We start from the raw sequence: 18,493 nt of genomic DNA, 5'->3' as shown, positions 1-18,493 counted from the left end.
AGTTGTCCTGCATTTTATGTAGAAAAAGCAGCTGAATTAGAAAGAGGAGTTCCGAGATTAGTCATCAACTATAAGCCTTTGAATAAAGCATTAAGATGGATTATGTATCCAATTCTTAATAAAAAAGATCTTTTAAATAGATTACATAATTCTGTCATATTTTCAAAATTTGACTTAAAGTCAGGATATTGGCAAATTCAAATCGCAGAAAAAGACAAGTATAAAACTGCATTTACGGTTCCCTTTGGACATTATGAATGGAATGTTATGCCATTTGGTTTAAAAAATGCTCCATCATAATTTCAACATATTATGAATAACATATTTAATTCTTATTCAAGTTTTACAATTGTATACATTGATGATGCATTAATATATTCTGAATCAATTGAGCAACATTTTAAACACTTATCAATATTCCTCAAAATAGTAAAACAGGCCGGATTAGTGGTATCTGCAAAAAAGATGAAAATATTTCAAACCCAGGTTAGATTCCTTGGTCACGATATTAATAAAGGTACTATAATACCTATAGAACGGGCTATATCCTTTGCTGATAAATTTCCTGATGAAATCAAGGATAAAAAACAATTACAAAGATTCTTAGGAAGCTTAAATTATATAGCAGATTTTTATAAGGATTTAGCTAAGGATAGCAAACCTCTATATGCAAGATTACGGAAAAACCCTGCTAATTGGAGCAGTGAGCATACAACTGCTGTTATAAAAATCAAAGCTAAAGCTAAAGAATTGCCATGCCTAACTATAGCGAATCCAACAGCCTACAAAATAGTTGAGACTGATGCTTCAGATGTCGGATATGGAGGAATCCTTAAACAAAGGATTCATTATAAAGAGCAATTAGTAAGATATACCTCAGGTGTATGGAAATCGGCACAACAAAATTACTCAACCATTAAAAAAGAAATATTGGCAATAATTCATTGTGTTACTAAATTTGAAAGTGATTTGTTAAACCAGGAATTTCTTATTAGAGTGGATTGTCAGGCATCTAAGGAAGTATTGGTAAAGGATGTTAAAAATTTAGCCTCTCGGCAAATTTTTGCAATATGGCAAGCCATTTTATCAGCGTTTGATTTCAAAATTGAATATATAAAAGGTGAAACTAATTCTCTACCTGATTTCTTGACTCGTGAATTTTTGCAGGGGAAGCATGGACTGCCAGATAACTAGGGGAAAGGCTCCTCAATTTTCTTACCCATCTCCTAATAAAAGGAACAAAAGTAATCCTATTATGATTAAAGGAAACCCAAATAAGGGAAAACAATATTCTTCTTCAGAAGAAAAGTCGGCATTTATAATGTCCACATCAATACCGCTTTTAGTTGTAGAAACAGAACATGCTAACAGAGATCCTGCAGAAGTTGCAAGCATGTACTTAAAAGAGCATATTTTACCACATTATGGTAAAACTAGAGAGTTTTTTGAAACAATACTCATAGAGACAGGATCTATCCTTTTAACACATAACACGGCCAACAGTAATGGTAATGGTCCTCTTGCGTTATCCAAGCATGTTATTCTTAAGGTATTATCATACCGAGATTGGGGAATGAACCCTCATGGGTTAAAAAAAATTCAATGATCACCCCCATATCAAACCGAGATCATATTCTTATACTGATTATATTAAAGCATGGACACATATTTTTTGCTATCAAACTCAGAGATTCTCTCATTCCTGGTATATTGGTTTTAAACTCAATATAATCAAAGAGCTACCAAATTGGTTCAGAGCATGGCTAAGTATCTGGGGGACATGCCCGGAGATTTTACCTGCATATATTGTAGATATGTTAAATAAGTTTATCAAGGCTAATATCCAATCTTATGATATTAGAAGATTAATGCAGTGGTTCTTTATACTGTATGAAATCCCATGGATTATAAGATGGAATTATTCGATTCCACAAGATAATGATCCTGATTGGGATTATATCCCTTATTTAGAAAGGCAATTATATATCAAATGGTGGGATATATATAATGCAGCACATCTACAACCATCTACATTTAACATGCAGTTTGTTGCAGCTCAGCTTATGGTATCGGCATCAACCACCTCAATGCCGATGGAATTCTCAACCCACATACTCGCACTAAAGCATAGGCACGGGGACATGTCAAAGGAAGAATTTAAGAAGCATATTTTGGAGGCACTTGATAACGAAGATTTGGGTTCCCAACCGTCCTCGTCAAAAACCTTTGAGGAAGAAGAGATAAAATCGGAAAATACAGAAGACCTAAATGCAAATGGTGATGATTTCTTTGGAATGATTTAGGGTTTAAATGGTTCGAAGAAGATCGGAAAATTCTAATTATTTTCTGGCAAAAAAAAAAAAAAAAAAAAAAAGTTGGTCAACTTTTCATCAACAGTAAGCAGGATCGACTCCACTATTCATCAAGGACACGTATTTGCTTCAAAATAGTAAAAGTGAAAAGGTTTAATATTTTCCAAAAAAGAAAAAAGGTAAATCTTATTTAAGATTTCCACCTTAGATATGTCTTCCACTTGTCTACCACTTATAGGTTGTTATAATTATAGATAGGATTCTCAAAAAAGAAAATCTTATCTCTTTTGTTTCTTGCAAACTTTCCCCTATATAAATACCCGTTAAGGGAAAGGGAAAGGGTAAGTTTTTAGTTCTCAAGAGTCATTGTCTATAAGTTTGAGAGTGAAAGTTTCTGAGTGTTTCCTGCTTTGAGAGTGATAGTTTATGAGTGTTTTCATGTTCTAAGTGTGAGTTTGAAGTTGTTTGGTGTGCTATGTATTAAGGAATAAAAGACTACTTTGTAAGTATCTCTACCCGTTATCTATGTTTTAAATTTCTTTTAATTATGAAGATTCCTTTTAATTTTATATTAATCATTTTCTAAATTATCTTTCAATCACTATTTCTATTTATTAGTTTTAATAATATATTCTGTTTTGAAGTTTTATATATATATGTTCTGTTTCAATATAAAGATTATATAAAACCTGGGAACGTTTTGGTATATATATATTCTAAATCCAAGGAGAATTCGTCTGTCATATGAATTATTCGTCTGTAATATGAATTCTCAACAAGAGACAGACAAAAGTCATTTTTCCAACAATGTGATAAAGCCAACTTCACTGAAGGCCGCGCCATTTTTCACAGCTGACGCCCATAATAAAATCCGTAACCAAATATCAATTTTCTAATTTACACTAGCATTCATGTTCCATTAGGTGTTAATATATTTCTATCTCGTACTTATTCTTTAATCAAACTGAATACACGATTGATTTACTTAAAACAATTTATATACTTGATTAACTAAGCAAAAGAGCTAAGAAACTAACCTTGTCATCAGAGATGGAACAATTATCTTTCGTCCATGCCACAAAACCATCTTTAGCTTCCCCTAATAACTTAAACTCACCACTTGGTTCCGTTAACACGAATGATGGATCTATGACCTCCAGAATATTGGCAGCATAACATTGTTCAGGAAGCTCTTGTCGATGTATTTTCTGGTTAGGCACCTTAGGAAAAATACTGCCTCTAGCAACGACGTTTCCCCTAGATCCATTCCAAAAGTCGTATTTTGCTTTCTGCGGAGATACGGCATATGAACATCATATAAAAAGAAGATGCTAGGATTAGCAATACAGATTTACGAAGAAAAAAATAATAAAAAAATAAAAAATACTCCATTAGATGTCTTAGCCATAGGTTCTTCCATAGATGTGCACGACTTCTCTAGAGATATTGAAGGATTTGGTTTGGAATTACTGGTAGAGTTCTGCATAAGATTAGGAGACTGCTTCTTAGACCATGAATGCGAAGACACTGATGAATTGAATAGGTAACAAATATACAAGGTTCTCCAAAATATACCCTAGCATCCGTGATTCATATGGTTGATATCATATTTCAGACATATGGTTTAAGATCATGTAACTGGTTTAAGACAACAAACTTACTAATTTTAGTTTTAATCCCGAGTATCCTCCTCGTCCTGTCCGATGTGGGAACTTGGATTGTTATATTGCCTCTGTTCCCTTCTCCGAATTTTTCTTGCAGAGGAAATAAAAATAATTCCATTAGTATGTCGGGATATACAATAAGAACGAAACACAAATTAGAAAAATCAATGTGTATTCCATACCTTAAATATAGGCGATTATAGTACATACTTAAGGTATTCGTCCCAGTCTTCTTGGTCCATTACTGTTTCGTACTTTCTGGGGAAAGCTTTTAGTTTGTCCGGTCTTTCCAGGAAGGGTTTTACATGATTATTGTATAACTTCCTTCTGAAGTCCCGTAGCTGAACAGCTAGACGCTTCATGACCGCTTGCTTATATTCATGGGGAACCTCATAATGAAACTGCAATAACAACTAATTTATGTTCATCACAGGCTCACAGTTCGACAAAAAAAAAAACGACGAATTAATAACCGCATATGCATACCAGAATTTCCTCCCACATATTTTGTTTTGTTGTTGCGGGGACTTCCTTCTAACATAAATGTTTTATGCCAACCATATCACGGGCCAAATAGCCTAGGTAACTACTGAATTCAATTTTATGGCCACCATCAGAATCCAACTCATCATCCCATTGGTCCTCCTCTGGGGGCACGTTGTAATCATCTTCTGCCATGACAAAAGCTGTGTAGGTACGAGCATCTCAGTTAGGAATTTGAGCTTATTTTGGAAAATATTAGCTAAACCTAACAGGATAGGCTACATGTGTTACACCTCTTTTCTATTATATGAAAATAAAACAAACATGAACTCATTGATGCATGTAACTTGAGGCTAAAACATCACTGCAACACACAAAATATCCTCATGAATATTGTGTTATCCACAAAGAGAAAGGTACCGGTTAAATGGTCTTATATAACTTTTTGTTACAAAATCCAAGAGTACTAAAGCACCACATAATGATTATCCATTTTTAGCTTGAAGATGGTAGTCAAATTAGCCAACTAGCAACATGGTATCATTAAAAGTGGCAACTTAAAATGCAGATGTTACGGGCTCGCCAAGTAACAGAGACTCAAATGATTAAATCTTGAGAATCCTTATATATATATATATATATATATATGATTGACACAACATCGTCCATCAAAGTAGAGTTATATCTAAATCAAACCCAAACAATAAAAAAAACCCGAGAAAACAATTAGCATCGTTAAGTTTTGTAAAACCTAACTAACTAGTAAAAACCTAACTAAGTAACATGAAAGAAAGATCCCTACCTAAATCTTATAATAGTTCATGCATGTAACTTAAGCCTAAAACAGTATTGTTGTAACAAAATAAATTCACCTCTCATCGTCATTAACTTGTTCTTTGATACAGCCGAATAAAAACCCTAGTCATGCTTTAACTAGTAAACCTATAAGATCTAACATCTGATTCCATGAGATCGAACAAAAAATCTAACATCAGTTTAATATTCGGTTGTAGAAATAATACCAACAAAGATCGAGTCTGAAGAGGTAGGTTCCTTGTAAAGATTAGAGATAGTAGCAGAATTATGATTTCAAAGAGAGAATGAATCGAGTAATAAAAACTGAAAAAGTAGATCGAACTCGTCTTTCTTTTTCTTTTTGGAGTTTAACCAAACCATCAGGCGGGAATTGATTTTCTTTTTGAAATCATCCCTCCCAGTAAAATTCATTTTCATCGCACGCCAAACAAAATATTTTTGGTGTTTTTTTTTTATTTCCAAATTTTTGATGTGTGGCCAATATGGTTAGTTTTCTTTATTTTATGAGAGAATATATCGTAGACACTTATGATAAAATTGTTTCCAAAATTTTTCGAAATTTAGTTTCCTATCTCTAACCAACTCGAGAAAAGGCCATAGAAAAAAATTACTTTCCTATTTCGAATAACATTTTCCTTAAAATTTTTAACCTGGGTTGTATCCTGTATTATTCTTGGTTTAGGGAGGAAACATATGAATTATTAGTGGCACCTATGTAGGAAACGTATTCTTCTAATCATACAGTATTTTTTTTAATAGGAAAGAATAACTATATTGATAAGCAAGATTACATATTGTTTTTATCCTGTTGAATCAGAAGATTGATCCATACAGACAAATTATTAAACCAACAAAAGCAAATTGTTTGAGTTCTTGCATACTTTGCTATAGAGTCTGCAATATGATTTGCATCCCTATGGGCATAAGTGCAAACCCAAGAATCAAAATAACTTAATATAACTAATGCATCATGGATTAAATTATATGTTGTTCATTTAACTGTTGTAGCCTTCCCATTCACAACTGCTATAACATTCTGACAATCTCCTTACAAGTGAATTTTTCGCCATCCCTTACTGTGAGCCCATTGTACTGCTTTTAGGAGAGAATGCGCTTAAGCTTGCTCTGGATCAATGGCTAGAGATGCACCTCCTCGCAGTCCATGGTTGTTTCCTGCAGAATCTCTACAAATCAGTCCCCATCCTGATAATACAGTTTTATCAATATAGGAAGCATCAAAATTCAATTTGTATACATCATCTATAGGAGCCTTCCAGTTCTTATCAATTATTCTCAAAGCACTGTTGCTACTAGTTTGCATACTTTTAGCCCTTTTCCAGTCCTCAATTTGCCTGACAATATTGTTTATAACAATGTTACTGTTAAATGGCTTGTTTTCAAAAACTGTATCACATCTAGCCTTCCAGGTTAGCCACAAAATGAAACTGGCACTCTCATACATACTAAAATCCTTGGGCATACCATTGTTTGCCTTTAGAAAAAAACCACTTATCCAATTTTGTAAGTCTAGGACCTGGAGGATAGTAGATAATATAGAGTCTATTGAATCCCATATATGTCTGACATGATGACAATCAAAGAACAGATGTTGAATAGTTTCAGGGTTACCACTACAAATATCACATCTACTATATTTATGTTTAGTGAACCTAGCAAGTCTATGTTTAGTAGTAATGCAACCATGTAGGAATTTCTATATAAAATACTGAATTCTGGGAGGTAGCTTATATCTCCAAAAGGATTTCCAGCAGATGTCTAAGTTTTTCTTAGTTTCCTTAGTAGATAAGTTTTCATTCAAGATGGAATTGTAAGCATATTTTATAGTAAACATTCCATTGCTGGAAGGCTCCCATCTCAGCTTATCTTTACCTGCAATAGGAATTCTTATGTCAGTAATCCTTTTAACAGTATCTTCATCAAACAAAGCATTCAAAATATCAGAATTCCAAGACTTAGAGTCTTGGTCAATGAGCTGATTCACAGTTTTCATATTAAAAGAGATAAAATAACTATCTGGAGGTCTGTGCATATTTGGAATCCAAGTATCTTTCCAAATTTGCACAGAAGTACCATCACCTATCTCCCATATGTAATGTCTTTTAATTATATTCAAACATGTGCATATGCCTTTCCAAATCCAAGACCCCTGTTTGTTCACAATATCAGTTAAAGGATTAACAGCATGAAAATATTTTTCCTTCATAATAACAGCCCATGGTTCATCTGGATTGGTAATCAATCAATACAGTAAGATACTAAAGATAAATAAACTAAACCCATCCATTTTCATGTTCATCATTTCCAGAAAACATAAAAATTCAGCGTGAATCATTCATCACATAAATGTCAACCTATCTATCAGTGTAAAAAGCATGCATCTAGTGCAGTACTTAAAAAATACGTAAATTAAAAGTTCACACATCAAAAACCCTGTTTAAAAAAGCAAAGAACTTGTTAGATGAGCATTTATCCAAAAATCATCAGTTTTTCTTCAACTTTTTTGATGGTGGTGTCTCTGCATGCAATGGATCAGGTTGTGACATTCTCGACTTGCCAAACCTTGTCTTCCTATGGTGCGCAGCTGAAAGTTGCAATGCCTTCTGCACAGTTGGTACATATAACCTTCTATGCGCCTTTTTAGTCTTCTGAGAAATCTTTTCAGAGGCTGCATGACTCCCCGAATGTGGATTGACTACTAGGTGCTCCTCATTCAGTTTTTCACTGTCCAATTTCTTCTCAGAATCTAAAACTGGTTCTGGTTGCTCATGAGGTTTTCCATGCTGTGGAGTTTCCTGCAGTAAGAGATTAAATGTATTATATATATATATATATATTCTAAATCCAAGGCGAATTCTTTTGTCATGTGAATTCTCAACAAGAGACAGACAAAAGTCATTTTTCCAACAATGTAATAAAGCCAACTTCACTGAAGGCCGCGACATTTTTCACAGCTGACGCCCATAATAAAATCCATAACGAAATATCAATTTTCAAATTTACACTGGCATTCATGTTCCATTTAGGTGTTAATATATTTCTATCTCGTACTTATTCTTTAATCAAACTAAATACACGATTTATATAAAACTATTTATATACTTGATTAACAAAGCAAAAGAGCTAAGAAACTAACCTTGTCATCAGAGATGGAACAATTATCTTTTGGCCATGACACAAAACCATATTTGGCTTCCCCTAATAACTTAAACTCACCACTTGGTTCGGTTTGAACGATTGAACTATAACCTCCTGAATATTGACATCATAACAGTTACTAGGAAGATCTTGTCCATGTATTTTATGGTTAGGCACCATAGGTAAAATACTGCCTCTAGCAACGACGTTTCCCCTAGATCCATTCCAAAAGTCATATTTTGCTTTCTGCGGAGATACGGCATATGAACATCACATAAAAAGAAGATGCTAGAATTAGCAATATAGATTTACGAAGAAAAAAAAATCAAAAAAAACATACTCCATTAGATGTCTTTGATAGACGCATTTATGTGTCTATTTTGTTCTCAATATTCTGTATTGTTAGACTCGATTAAGTACTTATTGTGTTATTTTGTGTTTTTGTAGATGTTTTTAGAGAAATAAGCCTTTGCTGCGAAATGAGCTCGAAAAGTAGTGTTTTACACCCCAGGATAATGTACCGGAGGCACCTCAGAAATGCACCGGAAGCGTCCCAGAAATGTACTGGAGGAACCCTGAAAAATTACTATTTCCACCCCAATTGCTAAAGGGACACCCGTACAGGATTGGGGGAGGACACTTTTCTTCTCATAATTCAAATTTTGGAAAAAGGCGGGAAATTTCTAAACAGTTCTGGCAGAATTTCGATCGTCAAAATGAAGGGGTTATGGGTCGATTCAATGGCTGAAATTTGGTATAGAGATGTGATATAGGTTAAGGAACATAGTATGGGTGACATGATCGATCAAATTTGGCTGGAATTTTCGGTATGATTCACACACCCAAAACAGAGCACGTGTACTGTAACACGAGCAAAATTGAAGTTCTTGTGCGCATGGGGGAGTTCTGCTGGCGTTGGAAGAGTGTTGAGGCGTGAATAAGTCGAATTGGAGCGTGCTGGACCAGAGAAAACGCGTGAAAAGCTAAAACAGGAAAGAAAATATCCGAAAATATTTTCTTTCACTGCCGAGGATTTGTGGAGTTATGGAGGAGATTCGATGCATGCTTCGGGTTTAAATAGAGTCCTTGGAGGTCAGAGAAAGGTTGTCGAGAGTTTGGGGTCGAGAGGAGGTCCAGAGAAGCAGAAATCAAGAGTTGATGAAACTCTGTTGATGCTGCTGCTGATGATGAAGAACACCAAGAACACGAAGAACGGACCAGCTACAGCAGTCGTTTTTCTACAATAATAACGACTCACTCCTGTGGGTCGTACATCAGGCAGTCTTATTTTCCACAGCGTTTGCGACACAGCGGCAGCAGTCTTCTCTTGTCACTGAGGGTCGTAGTTCTCTGGTTTTATTGTATTTCTCATATTCTCATCATTTGTAAACCATTTTTGAGCCATAATAAATTATTTTGAGAGCATTTTTACTATGATGAGTTAAACCCCAACACTGGGACGATGGAGGAGGCCGAGCTTCATACATGGGTAATTTTATTAATTCTTTTTAAGACTTTTGCATTAAAAATTAATTGAAATATGATTTGATTAAATTGGGTGTTATTTGATTAGATGGGTCATGCTTAGCTTAGGTGATTTGATGTTCCATGCTTAACATTTACAATCAATGTTTTGAGAATCTACTTTGGAAAAATAAGAGTCCATATATGTTTTGAGCGATTATTGTTGAGAATAAATCATTGAGCCCTATGTTATGAAGATTGGCCGAATCATTAGTCCCAGTACCTCTCTACCAATTTGTCAATATTTTTGTATATAATTTTTATAAATCTAAAAATCCTTCACCTTCACAAGTCTTGGAGTTTGAACCTTCATTACTACAACCACGAAATATCATTAATCAGTCTTATGCAGATGTTCTGCCGTAGATGTGCACGACTTCTCTAGAGATATTAAAGGATTTGGTTGGGAATTACTGGTAGAGCTCTGCATAAGATTAGGAGACTGCTTCTTAGATCCATCAGAAGGGTTGCTACGTGAAGGAGACTTCCGCAGAGAAGTAGTTGGTTGTGAATTACTGGTAGGGTTCTGCATAAGATTAAAAGAGTTATTAGTTACTTTTGAAAGTTACACATGTTTCTATTTTTCTAGGTTCTCTAATTTACACTTGGATCGGTGATTCATATAATTGATAGACTGGTTTATGTATATTCGACTTACAAATCAAACAAGCCAAGCAACTAACCTCCTTAGCAGGCTCGGTAAACTGAACACCATACTTTGGCCAAGGAATCGCTTTTCCAAAAGTTTGCCCTAATGTTTCTATATCAGCAAATCGTACGGGTAGACAAAAATTCGGTTTTATTACTTCATCAATAAGGATTTTGTGGAAATCAACCTCCAACCCATCCTTTCCATGTAATTGTTGTTTTCCTGTTAACAGAAAAGCTCTACCTCTAGCAAGGATGTTTGCCTTAGATAGCTCGTCAAAAAGGTTGCACCTTCTACCCTGCGGAAATATATGGCATATGAACATCTTCAAGCGAAAACTTCAAAACAAATTGAGATTTAAAATGCATGTAAAAATAAAACAGATACCGGAGAAACTGCTTTAGTTGTCGTGATCTCAGATTGGCTCCGACTAGGTGGATCTTTTGATGTCACATCCAGAGTATGTTTCCCCTAATTTTGTTGACTTACCTGCAGCAGTAGAGTAATATTCCATATTCGGGTGACAAATATGCCAAATTCCACCGTGAATGCGAAGACACGGATGAATAGGTAACAAATATACAAGGTTCTCCAAAATACACCCTAGCATCCGTGATTCATATAGCAGTTGATAGCATACTTCAGACTCATATGGTCTTAAGATCATGTAACTGGTCTAAAACAGATACCTTCGAAACTTTTTCAGATATTGCGATACGATATTGGCTTCCGTTGAGTAGATCCGGTGATTTCACAGCCTCAGAATGTTTTGGTTGACTTACCTACATCAGAAAATTGAAATGAAAGTTGTACCTTATTTTTGCAGTGAAACCATTTAAGCAAAATGCACAACTGACTCACAATCAAATAGCTAACCACATATCTCGTTCTCTAAGGTTCTCTAAAATATACACTAACGTCCGTGATTCATATAGCTGATAATATATTCGTCTCTTATATCAAACAAGATATATATATATATATATATAACTGGTTTGTGTAAAAACATATCCAATGAGTTAATAAAGCAAACAAGCATAGCAACCAACCTTTTGATCCAAGATGGTTTGATTTGATAGCCAACAAATTTCAGCATCACCAACATATTTTAAAGCTTTTATCCCAGAAGCTGTGCCAAAGGGTAATTTGATGGTTTCATTTAGTACTTCACTAACCATGACGCTATAGCATGTAACCTCACCCGTCATTCCTGATTTCATTTTATAAGATACCTTCTTTGAAGAGTAAGCTCTACCAATGGCAACAATGTTGTCCTTTTCTCCAAACCAAAGTTTGCATCTTGTACCCTGCAGAAACACAAGACGCATGAGATATAGTAAATGGAAGATTCAAAATTTAAACGCGTTGGAAAACCATACATCAATGGTAACTGTTTCAGATGGCACATTCTGAGATTCCCCAGTGGATGAAGGAGACGAAGACTTCTTTTTTGATACTAAAGACGGCTAGGATTCAGTAGACACGGTCGGCGTTTTAGTACAAGGAGAGACCCGCTTCCCGGACCCTTTGGTGCTTTCAGATGACTTATGCGGACCGGATTTCCCATATTTTTTTTAAAGTTGCTTAACTGATTCTGGACCTATGTTATTCTTAGATCGATTGGAGGCGTTGATAGGTCTTGCATCCTGTGATTGTAGTTGAACACATTTTTTGAAAAAATCAGATACTGTCTGTCAATTCTTTCAAAAGATTACACAATGTAATCAAAACTCGGTTCACTTACCTCTCCTCCAGACTTGCTGATATTGTTGCCCACAATTTTCGCAATGTCGACTCCTTGAGATAGCAAGTTATCTGTCAACCTCTGATACGCATTTTTAGTAGACTCTAATTCTTTCTCCTTAGATTTCAGCTTTTCACGCAGTTCATCGTTCTCTTTCGAGTGTCTTGGTTTTCTTCCATTTGGAAAGTAAAGGGTTTCCGTCACTCCAAAGCCAGCCTCCTTGACACGTCCACCCTTATCCGGGCCGATTGTAACTGTTAGCGCATCCTCGTTATGACCAACCGTTAGAGTTCCCTCTCGAATCATCTTCCCCTTCTCTTCCTGTTCAAATAATGTGTTAAATTCTGATTTAAACCTTGCGCAATTACTGTGCACTTACTTTGGTTAAAAACATGAGGACTATAAAATTTCTGTTTTCTCACAACTTCAGATATTTTCTTCCTGACAAACTCGTCTAGAACAATTCCGTCTTTGTTTTCGCGTGCTCTTGACCACATGAAGCACCGGTCTTCAAGATCTTCTTCGACAACATTTCCGCTTTGGACCTAGTAGTTACCAGAAACAAGTAAGGATTTACATCCGGACAGATATTAACTGTGTGAAACAGAAAACCTATTCCAAAGCGTTTAATGTGACAAAATTACAGATTGGTGTAAGAGGACACATCCCTATACCGTTTTAAGTTTCTGCATATATGAGACACGCAACACGACATAGAAAACAGAAGTATCTGATATAGCCGGTTTTACTGTGCAGTGTATAATAAATAAGACACTAGACTTACTAATTTTAGTTTTAATCCAGTGTATCCTCCTCGTACCGTCCGATGTGGGAACTTGGATTGTGATATTGCCTTTTTTCCCCTCTCCGAATTTTTCTTGCAGAGGAAATAAAAATAATTTCATTAGTATGCTGGGATAGACAATAAGAACGAAACACAAAATCAGAAAAAGCAATGTGTATTCCATACCTTAAATATAGCCGATTTTAGTACATGATTAAGGTAATTGTCTCAGTTCTCTTGGTCCATTACCGTTTCGTACTTTTTGGGGAAAGTTCTTAGTTTGTGCGGCATTTCCAGGAAGGGTTTTACATGATTGTTGTACAATTTCCTTCTGAAGTCTCGCAGCTGAGCATGTAGACGCTTCATGACCACTCGCTTCAGCTCATGGGGCACCTCATAATGAAGCTGCAATAACATCTAATGTATGTTAATCACAGACTCACAGTTAAACAACAAAAACGACGAATTGGTAACCGCATATGCATACCAGAATTTTCTCCCACATATTTTCTTTTGTTGTTGAAGGGACTTCCTTCCAATATAAATGTTTTATGCCAACCATATCACAGACCAAATAGCCTAGGTAACTACTGAATTCAATTCTATGGTTACTAATAGGCCGGAACATTTTGTCAAATTCAATATCCCTTCTTTTGGCATCTTTTATCGAGAAGTCTCTATGCAGCTTCAACATTCTTGTCATTCCCCTCTCTTTTATGATCACTTCTGTAGAGTCTTCTAGTTGTGGCTGCTTTTCTGCTTCAGGAGCATTTTCCAATTCTTTTTCTTCTAACACCTCCAAATCATCATTTTCAGAATCTTCTGACTCTGGAAATAACCGAGGCAACATATGAAACCATGTGATGTTTAAGTAGAAACAAGTAAGTACAAGGTTTCGCACATTACCTGTTAAGTCTTCAAATCTAGCAGTGTGGAGTATATCTCCATCATCATCATCATCTGATTGTACAATGTCATCATGACTCTCATCTAAATCCATCGTTTCTTCATCATAATCCCCCTCAACATCTGATTCCCTCCATTGGTCGTAATCATCATCTTCTGCCATGACAAAAGCTGTGTAGGTACGTGCATCTCAGTTAGGAATTTGAGCTTATTTCGGAAAATATTAGCTAAACCTAACAGGATAGGCAACATGTGTTACACCTATTTTCTATTATATGAAAAGAAAACAAACATGAACTTATGTAGTTTTGAAAGTGATGTTGTAAAGTGGTAGTAAAAGTTCGTTCAAAGACTTGTAGATATTGATTTTAGACTTAATACTAGAAAATATATACAAAATACTGTCACGATATCGAGAGGTATTGAGACTCAAGATTCCACCGATTCTCATATTCATGTGGTTCAACTATCAATTCCAGAAAATTATAGCTCATAACATAATAAATATTGACCTTTATTCTTTGCCAAGGTAGATTTTATAAAAGATTGATTGTAAATCACAAGCATGACGTATCAAAAATACTAAGACCAAGCATACGCCATCAAACAAAATCACAATCAATTAAGAAAAATCATGAATCAATTTAAAATAGTGCAAAAGTCATAAAGGAATTAAATAGATTTACCACACGCGTAGAGAATGGCTTCCTCCGTCATCCCAGTGTTGGGTTTTAGCTCTTCATGGTGAAAAGACGCTCAAAATAATATCTCATGGCTCAAAAGGTGTTTTTATTGAAGGTATGTGAGAAAAGAATGAAAATAGCTTAATCGTAACAATTATAATTGTTACAGATCGAGTGTTACAAGGAATTGTTGCAAACTGAAATAATTGTTACTAATGGACTGTTACAGGATTTGAAATTTAAGACCCTAAGAAACGACTGTCCTTTACAGCCTTATGTTCTTCGTGTTCTTCAGCAGCAGCAGAACTCGACTTCCTGCAACTTCGATTTCTTGACTCTGTGGTGTTCTAAACTTCCCCAAACTGTTCCAATAACTTCGTAACCTTCCCTGGAACTCGAACACACCTTTTATACTGCTCAGAAACCTAAAAATAGCGATTAATTATCTCTTTTTCTTTTCGTGCAAGCCACGACAATAATCTTCTCTTCCAACTTCCTTACGCGTTTCTAAGACTTCCAAATCATCCGAAACTCTTCCTTAGATAGAATCTCACCTTAGGAAACAATATCACGCCTTTAGTCTCCCTGAAATTCCTAAAATAATTCCACACAGTTTCCGTATACAACTCAACCTATGTTTCCTTTTTCCGGATTATCCAGCCTGTTATGCTCAATCACGTTCAGCCCAACAAATTCCAGCGATTGAATCTCTCTAAAACACCCTAGAAATCCAACCCAAAGTCGGGTATGCAACCTGGTTCTTTTTCCCGCCTTTTTGATTTTTTGAAATGTTGAAGATGACCTCCCCTATCCTGTGCCGGTCTCCCTTTAGCAGCTGCCTGGAAATGGATTCCCCTTAGTAATTGGTTACCCCTTATCCATTTGAGAGGTCCGAATAGCAAGTGTCCTCCGGGGGTGCCCCGCGCAACTTTTCGAGCAGATTTTTCCAAAAATGTTTATTGGCCAAAAATACCTACACACACATAAAACACCATAATAAGTACAAAAATGAGCACTATCAATATATAGGATCGAGATAAATTAGACACAAAAATGTGTCTATCAAATACCCCCAAACCTATTATTTGCTAGTCCTCGAGAAAAATAAAATAAAATCCTAACTCACTGACGCAGGCATCGTCGATTGCATTTAGCGTATGCAATAAGCCTTTAAATCCCTAAGTGTCCCTAGTGGCTGAGTGTTGTCTCCGGAGGGCTTACAAGAGGTATACCCACAAAACCTTTACTCCAGACCTTAGCTATCTACACAGAACCTTGGAAGGCACTAAAGAATCTCCTTGGTTGGCATACTTATTGACTACAGGAGGAAGTACCCTGATGCGAAATTCCAATTGTTGTACACGAGTTTGCATCAAGCATACTAAAATTCATATAAAGTGACAGAGCTCTACTCAGATAGTTGCACTATGGACATCAATATCCGGAGTCAAAAACTAATCACATGGATAGATCAAGAAGATGGATATAGAAAAACATAGATGATTTTGATGTTTATTAAGTGAACGGCGTTTCCCATATCTGTCTGAAGGCCTCCGCCAAAATGAACTTATCCTAATGGATTGAGATACTGGTCTGACTAATATCAACACAACTGGCATATACAAGGGAACCAGTGATCGATAATCCTAATTCTAGTTCAACACAACTGGCATATACAAGGGTACAAGTGGTCGACTTTATTCACTGAACATTTTTTTTCCAGCTTTTTCATTTCATTCATTTTTTTTTTTGTAACTCAATCACTCTAGATCACCCTAGCATTGGTAACAACTTGAATCGTGGGCCCCACCTATCACTTAGAGAAACAAAGTTTAAAAACAAAATAAAATAAAAATAAAAGTGAAAAGGACTCAACGAGATATGGTGAAACTATCATGTTATTTCTAACACCTGAGCTCTGTGCTTTTATGAATAGACTCTTCTAGATGTTTCCATCTAATCAGATTGTTTCCTCAACTCTTACAACCAAAATGCTTCCATCCACTTAGATTGGTTAGTGCAATCCTTAATAAGCATAAATTTCTAGGCTCTGGAGTTTGTTTATTGCAACTAAAAAGTTTCTCCCATACCCCCAAACTTAAATCTAACATTGTCCTCAATGTTCTAAAGATAAAATTAAAAGCATGAACAAGGAGAAACTGTTACCATTTGAAGCAAAAGAAATAAGGAAAGATATTACCATGTTGCATGAGATTGGGTTACCTCCCAAAAAGTGCTAAATTTAAAGTCTTCAGCCAGACATCAAATACCACAAAATGGCTAATTACCTTTCAAATCATCATATATCAATAGTCGAAACAACTGCGGGTCAACAAAAGCAAATAAAATTGCCACAATTATCAGACAACTGCATCAAATCAGAAAAATGAACAGACATAGCACATCCTCATCCAAGGTTTCCTGCAAGACAACTGGGTTTTTCTGTTGTTCCCATTTGGGATTCATATGAGTGTCTTGAAAAATTGACTCATTCGAACAACAAGTCTTTAGAATTTCCTCCTGGAAAATATCAGGAGGATCCGGTTGCAGAGTCGGAAGTGACTCAAGTAATACCTCAGGTACACTAGGATCGAATCCCAAGTTAGGGACTTATAATGGGTATAATTGACCATTACTACCCCCAAACTTAGGGTAGTCAGTATTCTCGGACAAACCTCTAACTATTGCTTGAATTTCTGGATCCTCAGAGTCTTTAAAATACTCAAGAGCTTCTTCTAGTTCAAAAGTTTGGTCACCTAACTGACTTAAGAGAATTTCCTCATCAAGTTCGTCTAAGGAATCACTAAATAAAGTGTCATCCCAATTATCCTGAGTTAGATCCTGAACTAAAGTGCTAATCATATTCACTTCCTCTAAATCGTCAGAAGGTTGTCTATTAACATTAAAGACATTTAGTTCAGTGGTCAAATTACCAAAGGAGATGTTCATAAGTCCGTTCCTACAGTTGATGACAGCGTTAGCTGTGGCTAAAAATGGGCGACCTAAAATCACCGGTATTTGAGCACTAGGATCCTGAACAGGCTGAGTATCTAGAACAACGAAATACACTGGATAAATAAATTTATCAACCTCAATCAGAACGTCCTCTACGACACCACGAGGTACTTTGATAAACCTATCAGCTAATTGCAATGTCATTTTAGGCGGTTTCAACTTTCCAAGACCTAGCTGGTTGTATACATGATAAGGGAGTAAGTTCACACTAGCTCCTAAGTCAAGCAATGCCTTATCTACTGAATAATTACCGATCACACAAGATATGGTGGGGAATCCAGGATCTTTATACTTAGGGGCTGTTTGGTTCAGAAGGATTGAACTTACCTGACCAGCTAAAAAAGCTTTCTTATGGACATTAAGCGTACGCTTTCGTGTACAAAGGTCCTTAAGGAACTTGGCATAAGCAGGCATTTGCCTAATTGCTTCTAATAAAGGGATGTTAATGTTTACCTGCTTAAATATCTCTAGTATTTCGTTGAAAGTCGACTCTCTCTTTGTTGGAGCTGACAACTGTGGATATGGGGCTTTGGGTACAAAATGAGACCTGTCGGGAACCACATTGGCATCACTAAAAATTTTATCGGTTTCTTCAGTTAGTGGCTCTTTCTGGGGCTCATCTTGGGAACTAGAAGGTGGATCTACAGTATGTCCACTATTAGGCTTGGCTACCTTATTGTCTACCGTTTTACCACTTCTAAGGGTTGTGACAGAATTCACTTGATTAAATGTTTTATCTCCTCTAGGATTGGGTATC

This window comes from Papaver somniferum, chromosome 1 (assembly GCF_003573695.1).
Source record: "Papaver somniferum cultivar HN1 chromosome 1, ASM357369v1, whole genome shotgun sequence".
Lineage (NCBI taxonomy): Eukaryota > Viridiplantae > Streptophyta > Magnoliopsida > Ranunculales > Papaveraceae > Papaver > Papaver somniferum.
This window is presented reverse-complemented; position numbering follows the sequence as displayed.